Source organism: Neofelis nebulosa, chromosome 5, assembly GCF_028018385.1.
Source record: "Neofelis nebulosa isolate mNeoNeb1 chromosome 5, mNeoNeb1.pri, whole genome shotgun sequence".
In the NCBI taxonomy this organism is placed as follows: domain Eukaryota; kingdom Metazoa; phylum Chordata; class Mammalia; order Carnivora; family Felidae; genus Neofelis; species Neofelis nebulosa.
The window spans coordinates 117,784,269-117,797,542 of NC_080786.1; the positions used below are offsets into that span (position 1 = coordinate 117,784,269).

The following is a 13,274-nucleotide window of genomic DNA, read 5'->3' on the forward strand; positions in this document are numbered from 1 at the left end:
GATTACAATAAAATACTGGTAAAGAAAGGTCCCATGTCAGAGACACATTAGAAAAACTGTCTTTACTGAGTTGGGTGTTTCTTCTCGGAATAGAATATTGATTTTGATTTGTACATGAACCGGAGACTTGGACTCCAAAATAGAAAACCTGTGTTCTGTGGACTCCAACATTTGCCTGATTTTACCATTATACACTATCTATCCCAAAGCAAAAAAGGAGAAAAATTATGAGCACATCAACAAAAATATATCTGACCAAGGAACCAATAGTTTAAATTGCAACATCAATTGCTGGAAAACGAATAGGAGATATTTAAAAAAAAAAACATTTGTTTAATGTTCATTTATTTTTGAGAGACAGAGACAGAGTGCAAGTGGGGGAGGGGCAGAGAGAGGGAGACACAGAATCCTAAGCAGGCTCCAGGCTCTGAGCTGTCAGCATGAGCTGGACGCGGGGCTCAAACTCATGAGATCATGAGATCATGAGCTGAGTCAAAGCAGGACGCTTAACCGACTAAGCCACCTAGGCACCCCTAATAGAAGATACGTTTTTGATGTGCATATTGTAATTGTGAGGAACACAGTTTCAGGCAGCTCAGGTTCAAATCTTGACTCTATCACTTACTACCTATATAACTGAGCAAGGTACAAAGCCTCTTCATATCAGTTTCTCTGTATCTATAAAATGGGGACAGTAGAAGAATCCTACCAGGATTTTATAAGAATTAAACGAGAGTATAGGAAGTTTCAAGTACATCTTAGAAATTAGTAAATATTAATATATATTTATATACATATTTAAACATTCATGATGTACCCAAACATTTCTAAAATCTATGACATAAATCAACAGATTTCTCAGTGTATTTGAACAACATTAAACCACATTTGCCTTTTCCTAATTTTCTACTTTTGAGATATATTAGGCATTTGTTTCTCCTTAAAATATTATTGCAATATCCTTCTCCATTAAAACTGTATTTTTTAAGAGGGTTCACAAAAATATTTCACAAAAGAGTATCCTCTTGTCCAAGTACATTACTGATAGTTATTCGGCCAGCCCTTTGCTCTACCCAATATTTCCAACTACCACTTTGCGACACTGGAGATTTCCATAGATATCTTATATCTACACAACTTATATTTAACATAGACAAACCAGAGCAATGTTTTGCCCTTGGTTCTTTGTGGATATGTCAGTCCATCTCATTACATGCTACTAATAACTTTATCCTCCTTTGAAATCTTTGTATTTACTGGTGGAAGGACCAACACAGAATGGGTCCCCCCAGAGGAAACTGAAATGATTACCTCCAATTTGTAGCTCAAAGCCTTTTTGCTTCTTTATTCAGATGCATTTTCCCCACCCCCAATACTGGCAGTTTTATTTTTATTTTTATTTTTTTGGCTGCCATATGCACTAGCAAACACAAACTTGGCTGAATTCCCTCCACATCTTGTCCTCACTTCTTGAAGGATCTTTATTTTACTGAGCTCCAAAATTAATCTGACTTTGAAATTCATTCGTTTTCCTGAGTCTTATTTCTCCATAAGTACAGACTCTTGCTAAGGTGATACTGAGCTTTGTAACTTTCAGCCACTTGTCCAAATCTGTATCATGTTGGCACTGACCAATATCTCCCCTGTCTGATAGCTTTTCTGACAGTTAATGAGAAGTAAAAGGCTAGAGCTATTAGTCCAAATCCTAGGGGACAGGTGTCCAGATTACAAAAACCACATTCACATATGGCAATAATTGGCAGCTCTTTTAGGTGATCACAGACTTATTTCTAAAGACCCAATGGATACTTGAATAATTCCTTGGTGCCAAATAGGAAACTCTTCTGAATAAGATAAGTATGTACTGTTTTTTTTTTTTGTACAGTTATTGCTTGTTTTCTTTTTTTTTCCCAATAGACTTTTCCAATAAAGGAGATTCATTTAAATAGTTCATGCCAAAATTTATATAATTCTACCAAAATTATAGACTTAAGTCTATGGTAATTGAAACCTTAGAGATAGAATATTTCAGTCTCACATTGTATAAGGTATTATAGATTTAAGAAGCTGATATGTTTATACATCTAAATAGAAGCAGCAGCTCAGCTTTGGAAACAATATCCTTTCAAGAATCTTACTATCATTTACAGAATGCTCTTTTAACTCATCTTTCTCATTCTTTTGATTTTTCAAAAGTAGCGCAACATGAAGTCTACTTATGTAAAAACATTTATTAATTCAATATTTAAAGATTCCATTTTATATACAGTAATTTATTTATACTTCAAAGCCTGCTCCTTTGTCCAAACTGGTTTTCAAGGCTCTATTGTACTCCCTTCTGTTTATCTCTAACCTTTCTGTTTAATCACACTTGGTAATAAATTAAACATTCCACAGACTCACAAGCAATCAACAAATAAGTAGGATATTCTGGCACTTCTAAAGGAAGAGCAGACATTGAAAGGAACCGCTGAATTAATAAAGTGGTTTCAGAACACTCCTCAGAGCAGAAACTATTTTCATTTATTTTAATATTTAAATATTTTAATGTACCATCATTTTAGTTTGAAGTATAAGTGCAGCTTCCATGTTCAACTCTATCCTTTGATGTAGGAGGAACAGCAGCCTCTGATTGAGAGGCAATAGACCTGTGTTCTAGTCCTGACTGGACCTATCCAGCTAGGTGCTATCTTATGTTAAGCGAACTTGTCCCAGAGCCCAGCCTCAGAAGGTCATAGACAAGACCTTGACACCAAATCTTCCTTGAGCTTACCTGTTGCTTCCATTATGCTCACAGCCTAGAACTTTGAGCAACTAGCAAATTTTTCCTAAGTCAGTTTAACCTGGAATGCATATGGTTTTGATAACATTTTACTCTACATGCATGTTACCATTCTGAACTCTGGGAACAGTCTAACATGACAAACTAGTGGTAGGAATTTCCTCATGGAGAAACAGAAAACAAAATAAAACAAAACAAAAAAACCCCAGCTCTCCCGAATGTATATTATCCATCATTCTTTCCTCTAACGATTACTATGGGTACAGGATTGACTTTTTAATAGCTAGTAGGATGTTGATTCTATTTTAGGAATTCCTTTTTAATTTTACTTTATAGAGAAATTTATAGCATTTATTCATATAGATAGGTTGTTACTTCATCATCACATGAATAAAGTACCTTTTCAGTCAATAGTAACATATTTGCACATTCCATTGATGATTTTTCAGAAGTTGTAAAAGACTTGAAGATACTTTTTGTGATGTTGTATCTCTATATTCACTGTTGGTAACCTAAAACTAATTTTTGGTAATTAAGATCTTAAATGAGCATATAATTAAGTTTAAACAAGGATTAAAAACCCTTGCCACGTAGCTCCATGGCTTAAAAGAAATCACAGGATTCTTTTATTTAAAATCCCATACCCTAGAATAAATAGACTTCCTCATCTATTTAGCATTGGTCTCCCAGGATTAGAAGATGACACAAGATGGTTCAATGATTACATTGGAAAATATGTTTCCCCTAAAGCAAAGATAATATCCCTGTAGTCACCTTTAGTTTCTTATCTCAAGTTACTCTTTCATTTGCTGAATTTCTATTCCTCTGTGTCAACGATAACTTGAAAATTAAACACCTTTGGGACACTAGGGAATAGCATGAGATGAACACTATTCTGACCACAGCTGGAGGCCACAGAAATGCTGCTGCACCAGATGAAGTGAAAGGCTAGGGCGTCGTGGGAGGATAACAGCAGGGAGTTGGCATTTGCTTCTGGTTTCCCCCATTATTTTCTATTTGAATTCTAGGTACATGCATGTATGCCTGTCATTCTTCTAGGTACAGTATTACTAATAAGACATGTAGTATAACAATGCAAATAAAACAATAAGTTACCCTTCTTAGAATTATGCAAAATTTTCAATGTTAGAAATTTCTAGTGCTTAGAATTCTGAATATTTGGAACATAGTCATTGCTTAAGTACATACATTTTTTTATATGAACAGAAAAATCTTATTTATAAATATTTTATATGCATATCATGTACACCATTATTTTAGAAATAAACCTAAGAGTATTTTATTTTTCATATTTTATTTTGAGAGCGAGTGAGAGAGAGAGAGAGAGAGAGAGAGAGCACAAGCAGAGGAGGAACAGAGAGACAGAATCCCAAGCAGGCTCTGCACTGACAGAAACCCTGAGATCATGACCTGAGCTGAAATCAAGACTCAGACACTTAACTGACTGAGCCACCCAAGCATCCAAACCTAAGACGCGATTTCAAATTTGTTTCTACAGATATTTATAGGCAGCATATTAAGAGCAATCTGTTACCCCATGAGCCTCTACTGACAACCTGCTTATCTTTATAGGGAATTCACATGGTTGTTTAGCATTAAAAGAGAGAGAAGCTATTTCAACATTTCATGGCATCATTTTGTGCAATCTGAGGCCCCCATTTTCACAAAGGATCAGCCTGTCTCCTGACAGGACAAGTCTGGGGCAAGGCCCCTCCTCTGACCAGAGTTCTGATGGGCGGCACCACTGTGCTTAGCCTCTTCCAGTTTTAGTTTTTTCATGATCCTGACTGGTTTACTAACTATGTGTTTTTTTTCTGCTGGCAATTTTAACACCTGAGTATGCTTCAATCTCAGTATGTTATGTTCTCATTATCTCTCTGTGGGGCTCTCAGCCCTATTACATTGGAAATTCATTGAGAGGAGGAATTATGTCCCATATAGCTTTGTGTATTAGATATCCTAACACTGCTTGATACAAAGTTGGTAGCTAACACGTATTGAGACAAAGTAACTCTAATACAGGCACACATATGTGTATGCGTATGTGTGTGTGTGCATTTTGGGTGGCCAGCACACATATCATGTCACAGTATGGGCTCCCCTCCTGATCCCTCTCCTGCCCCCACTTCCACTCTCAGTCTCTCTAACCAAAGCTCTTAGAGTCTACACGGAAAAAAATAATTGAAGAAAGAGAGAAATTACACTTATGAATAGAAATTTATAAAACTGCCAACATTTTGTTTTTTGCTTGTTTTTATTTTATTTCATTTCATTTCATTTCATTTCATTTCATTTCATTTTATTTTATTATTTTATATTTTATTTTATTTTAACTCCAGTAGAGTTAACACACAGTGTAATACATAAGTTTCAGGTCTAAATTACAGGGATTCAACATTTCCATACATCACCTGGTGTTCATCATGACAACACTCCTCAATCCCCATAACCAATTTCCCCTATCCCCCCACCCCCACCCCCTACACCTCCCCTCTGGTAACCATCAGTTTGTTCTCTATTGTTGAGTCTGTTCCTTGGCTTCTCTCTCTCTCTCTCTCTCTCTCTCTCTCTCTCTCTCTCTCTCTATTTTCCCTTTGCTTGCTTGGAAAACTGCCTACTTTTTGGAACCTGGAAAGAGTAAATGATACTGGGAAGGAAACATAGGGAGCGATGAATGGGATACATGAGTATTAGGGTCAATAATTTCAACAAAAGCATGGGCAAGAATAAAATATTCTGAATGAAATATGAAAAGTGTGAGAACTGAGGAAGAGTGGATTGAGCTATCAGACCTTTAACCTGAGGAACAGTGACATTTGTTATTTCCTTGTGGAGGTGTGTGTGTGTGTGTGTGTGTGTGTGTGTGTGTGTGTAATTCTGATTCCACAAAACTGTTTAAATTAACTTGTGCTTCATAACTCTGTGATTCTCTAGTTGTGTCATTTTTGCATCTTCACACATTGTAAGTACATACAGCTTGGCACCTCCATAACTAAAAGTTCTACAATTAGGTTTTTGATGCATGTAAGCTCTTGTTTGGAGATACAATGCAATTAACCATAGGAACGAACAACATATCCTTTCTTTATCAAGCTAGCCTGCCATTTCATCATGTATGTGCAAAGTCAGAGATTTTATCTGATCATTTTGTGCAAAGGAATGAGGGCCTGGATGCATGGAGGGATTTTTAGTAAAAGTCAAATTACTCAATTGAAATAGTCTGAAACAGAAGGGGTTTGAAAAGAAGCCAAGATAACCAAGTTATACAAACTATCATCATATCCCAGCCCTCCCCCATAACAAAAACATCCAATCAAAGGATGGGGAAATTGCTTAGAAAATAAATATTTTTAATAGATGTTAATAATGTACAATATTATACCTTAACATCTCATTTCAAGGAGAGAAGAGTAAGTTTCCATTTCACTCCAGAAAGCATGGTTTCCATTCATCAACAGTATAGCTTTCTAAAATATCTCCTCAAGTTATTATGGTGTTCTATAACCAAGCCTGATTGTAAAATATGATGTTACAAAAAATCAATAATAAAATATTCATATGATCCAAGATTTTCCCAAATTGAATCTGACTGGGTCACGGCAGTATGCTGATGTCTGGAATGCACGTAATATACTATATTATTGATGCCTGTCAAATAACGGAAATTGTTACAAATTAATTCATCCCTAACCTAATTAACCCCGTGTGCAATATTATATGTATTCCAGACAAGTACTGTTTTGCTCTGGCCATAAAACTAGGAAGGACAATATTTCAACCTATAAAATCACCTTTTAAGCCACTTAGAAACCTCAAAGAGTATCGCTTATGTAGAAGTGATGCAAAAGAATGCATTACCTCATCTGTTTGAATTATTTTTGGTCTTATACAAAATGTTCTTTTTTTAACTGTAAAAATAATCTAAGGAAAATGTCTAGTCTGTCTTACATATTGAGTAGATAGAATACATTCATATTAATAGTTTGCACTATTAGAAATAAAAGCTGTGTCATTTTTGTAGGGGAAATGTGGAAGCCTTAACATTCTTTTGATATTCTAATGCAAAAATTGTTTTCTATCCAGAATATCTCATAGTTCTGACCTTACAGGTCAATGTATATCAAGATATATTTTATCATGATATATAGGTAGGACTGGTTTTTTTGGAACTAGTAGGCAAGTTGTTACTTTTTAAGAAAATTTTGTTATTTTTCTTCAACTATCTCTTTACACACATCCTTTCCCACCCTCATTTGTCAGTAACGCCCTGCTCTTCGGCAATACAGAGCCTGATTCAAATATACCTAGATGTGAAATTTTCCTGTGCTCCAAATCTGTCGTGGATCTACAACGCATTAATATTTATCAGTTCTTTCTTTTCTTCTCTGCTAGTTGAAAACACTGTATGCTATACCTCCTAGCTTTCCTAACTGATTATTAAACAGTAAACAAAGGAAAAAAAAGGGCAACTCCAAAGAAAAAAATCTAATTGTGGTGATGTTTTAAGTTATTTCAATCTTTCTGTTCCCATCGTTTTGTATCACATTGCAAAATTTTCTTATAATTACTGCCCCCAATTTTTATGTTTATAATTTTCCTAATTTAGGAATAATGTCATATTTGGATAAGTTGATTTTAAAAAGGGAGAGAGGGTGGCCTTGAATAGCAGTAGAAAGTGCACACAGATGGTGGAGAATTTCTGGGAGAATCAGGGCTTGGTTGCCTTCTGAGTGATCGCTTCGAAGTTATCCCTCCACAGGTGCACACTGAATACAGATTGTCTGCCCCAGAGAGTTGTGAACACTGGAAAGGCCATTCGTGAAGTGTTAACAGAGAGCAGGAGCTCCTAGAAAGGAGCTTTTATTATTATTTTACAGTTGTACTTCACAACTGGTACTTACAGACAATGTTAGCATTTTTCAGTTCTTAGCATTTCAGTCAGGGCATTGTTTTAACATATGTGACTATAAAGTGTGCCCCAAATCTATGGACGTGGTTCATTTTCTGTGAGAGCACATTAGGCACTCTTAAGGTGAAAGCTGTAGCATATTTTTAAAGAGACTATTTCTGCCTTCAAAATCTAAAACGGTGAGAAAAAAAGTGCTTTGCGGTTAATCTCTATTTTAAGATTTTATATATATATGATATATATGATATATATGATATATACATATATCATATATATCATATATATATATCGGTGTATGTATCTACACACATATGTCTATACCAAGAGAAAGAGAGACCCATGTATTGTGGCCACATGTTGTCAAAACGCATTAGTGAAATATCGTATCTGATCACAAGTAATGTGAAATGATGCCCCACTGATTAGAATGTCATTGACGCTGTGGCCTGTTGTTCTTGACACCACAGAAGAGGATCAAAGCATCTTTCACGGTGATAAAGTTGGCAATATGGACGGGAAATAATGCCAGAGAGACTGATTAAGTGTTAACACTCCCACCTGGTGCCATGAAAATAGGACAAAACATCCATAATTCAGGATGATTTTCTCCTCCTGTGTTTATTTTTGTGCCAGGCTATAGGGTTTGAAAGAGTTAATACTGACAAACACTTTCTTCCTCACAATGCTCTCCAGTAAGGAGTAGGTTATAAGAGGGCTTCTCTTTCAGTGTGCATCCTTTCAAGGAATACTTTTTATATTTATATTAAGAATCAGAAAGGTATTTCCAGTGGGTGCAAAAATATGACTCATCCATTTTCCCTGCTTCTATATCTGGGTTGACAGATACCCCACTCAAGCTGTCTCTTGACTGACAAACACCTCAGTGGGCACGTTTTTCTTACGATAATGTTTGCAGATAATTCAGGGAAACTGTATCCCAGATTTGTATTCTTAAGGAATAATGTCAACTAGAATATGAAGTTCTAAAATGAGAATAAATCTTTATCTGAGACCATGCTTCATCCACCATAATTAAATGTGCTAGCACCGGGCATCTTAGTTTGAGTCTCACTCACTGCTTTCTGTGAAGCTATCTGTGAGGCAAAGCCAGTGCAAGGCCTGAAGAGAAGGACCTCTGCCTGAACTGCTAAAGCTTACATGGTTAAGAAGATAACACTGCCTCCTGTTTTGTTTGTTTGTTTGTTTGTTTGTTTAGAAAATTCTCTTCCCGGGTTTTAAGCATCCTGAATCAAAAGATAGCAATATTCATCCAACCTTAGGGAAGCGTCTCCTAAAACAAGATTTAATGTCACTGCCAAAACAGATCAATGGTAACACATCTGTGTGAGTGACTATTATCCACAAGACAAAAAAGCTTTTATTAATTCCTGGAGGTGCACTGAATTGTTCTTGTTCACTGGGTTCTCAATTATGGTTCTTGTTCCACATGTCTCATTACATAGTATGAGTGACACAATCAAAGCATGCTCCCCAACACCGTCCTTCTCAAGTCCATTTTCCTGTGTCACATGCCTCAAGTCACATGTGACTCCTCAAGTCACATGCCTGTGATAAGATGGTACATTTTAACAAACATAAAATAAAATAAGTTTTGTACACACATTCACATGTTTCACACACACACACACACACACACACACACACACACACATTTTTTGTTCAAATATAAACATCAGGGAGTAATTTGCTAGATGGACCCAAATGATGTGATGATGTAACAAGTATTTCTATTACTAATTTGTAGATTTTAGTCAGGCTTTATGGTCCATTTGAAGGCACTGTGTTTATAGTTTGCAGGCTGCCATCTAGGTGCCAGATAGCTGAATGCATCTTACATTACCGATGAGGTCATCGTTGAGTAGCATGCTGAGAACAGCAAGACTATCACCGGGCTCTGGAAATGAGGCACAGTCATGAAAATGTGTGTCTTTATTTGTATCCTTTCATAATTTATTTCCACGAGCTTTCACTCTATAGTCAGTGTGCTTTGGATCTTTGATAAGCACATTATAAACTGCTTTGCATTGCATCACATTGATCCACGCTATATTGAAGTTCTCCCATTGTTTGAACAAAGTATCTTATTCATCCCCATGTAATGCTCATGGCCCGTTAGTTTATAGAAAAATTTAGTCCTATGCTTTCAGTGTCACAAAACAAAACAAAACAACACAAAAAATGTAGGTTAGAAACGACTTTAAAAATTAGAAAAGAAGCTTTTTACGGAGGATCAAAAAATTGATTTGACCCTGTGGTGATAATCTCATGGTGAAATTAGTGACATAATTTGACCAAATTTGAAATTTGACTACATAATCTGTGGCAAAAAAAAATTGACCTCTCAGGACATATTTAACTCATGTGTAATAATTCTGTAACAGTAGATCCCTCAAACATAACCAAATGGAGAAAGGCATGTTGAAGGGCTTAGTAAAATGTAAAGCAATATAAAATGCTAATGCTTAGAGTTTGTGTTTGTCTCTCTCTGTGTGTACAATATCAAATTAATATTATAATTATTTCAATTCTAAGTTTGCGCCATAGAATCACAAAAATTGTGGAATTCTTACAAGAATAGTTTGCTTTACAGAAATTATATACTTCCCATGATAAGACATGTTATTTTATCTTACTGATGGCAACTCTGAACAAAAACATGTGGTATTTAGAAGCTGGAATAAGAAAGATAACAGAGTGCAAGTCTCGTAACTTTTACTTTTTTTCCCTTCTGGTACTAATCACTAATATACTGTCTCTTTTCTTAAGTTATTTAGAAGTCACATCAGTGGTTAAACATTCGTCTTATATTTGATTATAAGACGTATATAATACATATGACGACAACAGCAGGGGGAGGGGAAAGCTATGCTCATAAAAACTTCCTATATTTTACCAGAGGCAATTTACTATCAACTTGAAGTAGATTTTGATAAGTTAGAGATGTAGAAATCATTAAAAACCATCAAAAAAGTAACACAAAGAAGTGTGATTTAAAAGTTAAGAGAAGAATCAAAATGATGCGTAAATGAATTGTTGTATCAAAATCATGGTATAACAGAACCAGAAAAGATTAAAGGAGAAACAGAAGGGGAAAGAAAAGCACTCAGAGAAACAGAAAAGAAGTAGCAAACGGCACACCTAGAGCCAAACGTATTAACTTTTACATTAAACATGAAAGAATGAAACACTCCACACATATGGCAGAGTCAGTGAAATTGGGCCAGAGAAGCAAGATTCGATTATATACTATCTATAAAACATACACTTTAAATTCAAAATCAAAAATAAGTTGGAAGTGAAAAGACAGAAGAAGATACAGCATGCAAATAATAGCATGAGAGAATTGGAGTAGCTTTATGAACATCAGACAAAACAAACTTAAAGGAAATCAATGTTATTAGAAATAAGGAGAGACATAAAACAACATCAACACGGTGGGAAGAAAATAGACTTATAAATGTACCTGAATCTAAAAATATAACAGAGAAACATAAAACACATATTGGTAAAATTTAAAGGAGAAATGTAAATTTAGAAATGAATACTTAAAACTGTTTTTATTCACAGACTACATGATTGTTTATACAGAAAACCCTAAGGACTCTATAAAAACAAGTTATTGTGGGGGCACCTGGGTGGCTCAGTCAGTTAAGCGTCCAGCTTCAGCTAAGATCGTGATCTCTCGGTTCGTGAGTTCGAGCTCTGCCTAGGGCTCTGCATTGACAGCTCAGAGACTGAAGCCTGCTTCGGATTCTGTGTCTCCCTCTCTCTCTAACCCTCGCTCTCTCTCTGCCCCTCCCCTGCTCGCGCTGTTTCTTTCTCTCAAAAATAAATAAAACATTAAAAAAATTTAAAAACAAGTTATTGTGTAACTGTGAATGAACTTTCACATTTTAGGTTGTCTCTAAAATACACCATCTCCAATTTCTTAGAAGTTTTCTTAGGATTTGTGAGACTTATTAATAAATAGACATGATGAGCATTATTATAAGCCTTATCGTAAGTCCTTCAGCAAAGAGTTTACATGGTGATTTTTTTCTTAGAGTCTCAATTTAGGTACTTTAATACGTTCAAAATACAGTGCCATATGGTGTATTTGTTTATTGCGGGCTTGACTGAGAAGTAAAGAAATTCAGACAATTACTTTTAACGCCCATATATGATTATTAAGTCTGGTAAAGTACAGAGGTCATTGAAAGACATATTTTTAACTGAGTCTGAGTTTTATAAGATTATACAGATCTTCTAAGTGATCATAAATCAGTTCTCATTACAGGCACCTAAAGCAATTAAAAAGTCACAAAAATTACACTTTTAGGGTTACAGTGTTTAATGTTTTTCAAGTTAAATTTCTACAACTAGCAAGATAACGTATGAGTTACTAGGACTCAGACGATGTTCTAAGGAATACAGGGAATATTTACTTGGAGATCCCAACTGCACTGCAAGCTAAACGATGGCCAGCGTTTCCTGTTTGTGTACTTTCTTCACTTCCACCTTTGCCCAAGCCATCTGGTTTTTCACGGACCTCCACGGTGTGGCCAGTGACGGAAGGGTCTCCTGACAGTGCAGTCAGAGAAACTTCCATAGACACACTGGCCCTGCCATCTTTGCCAGAAATCACATTACCCAGGTCCCTAACACTTCTCTCCTGATCCTTTGGTTCACCATGTTTTTTTTTAACAGAGGATCAAAGTGAGGACCCGCACTGGTGTAGCCTTGTGTGTTACCTGCAGGTTGATGGACGTGGAATCCATACTCGCCTTTGGTCAATCCTGTAATGGCTCCTGATGCCACAACAGGCCCATTTTTTTTCTGCACGAAATGGACAGTGCCCTCCACACAGCCCTGGCCTTTCAGCGCGCACACAGCCTTCATCTCTATGACTTGGGAGGGCAGCGGAGGACGCCACATAAGATGCTGACACCACATTACATGTTGACTTTGTTGTTACCACAGGTCAGAAATATATGTGACCAAAGGCCTGAAACAAGTAAACCAAAAAAACCTTTGTGGAGGAATTGGCTGACCATAGGAAGTGAGGTGCCAAGACTGTGAAAAGCCACACAGATTTCACACTTCCACTTCTATAACTTGCATTGTCCTTTAATTTACTTTAAGGATTTGCTTTTCATTTTTCATGTCTCTCTGTCCCTCTTTTTTTCCACAAAATTGTGCCTAAGTTGTACCATCCCCAAAGCCACTCTTCACTATTCTTGCCAATTCCACATCTGACAACAAGTCCCAGAATATTTTCAGACGTTACATGGAAAATGTTCTAAGTTGCACTGCCAGCGATGAAGTGTTGAAAATACAAGTGCCTGTGCCAAGGAAGAATACTCTGAGGTCAAAGAACCTTTTGGAAGTATTAATAAAGTAGATAATAAACAATTCCAGAGTTGGCATTTGGTGAAGAAAGACAATCCATATTCACTAAATCAGAACAATAAACATGAATTTTAAGAGACACTTAATGGCTTGGACCATGATTCTCCTAAATTCATCGGGTCTTTTGGCTAGCACTAAAGAGAACATTGAACT

The 13,274-nt window shown here is 36.1% G+C and overlaps 1 protein-coding gene and 1 pseudogene across 3 annotated transcripts in view; both read right to left on the reverse strand.

The window, feature by feature from the left end:
* Positions 1–13,274, reverse strand: part of EPHA3 (EPH receptor A3) — a 360,460-nt gene that overhangs the window by 148,059 nt on the left and 199,127 nt on the right. The window lies entirely within an intron of this gene.
* Positions 11,845–12,665, reverse strand: LOC131513020 (superoxide dismutase [Cu-Zn]-like; annotated as a pseudogene).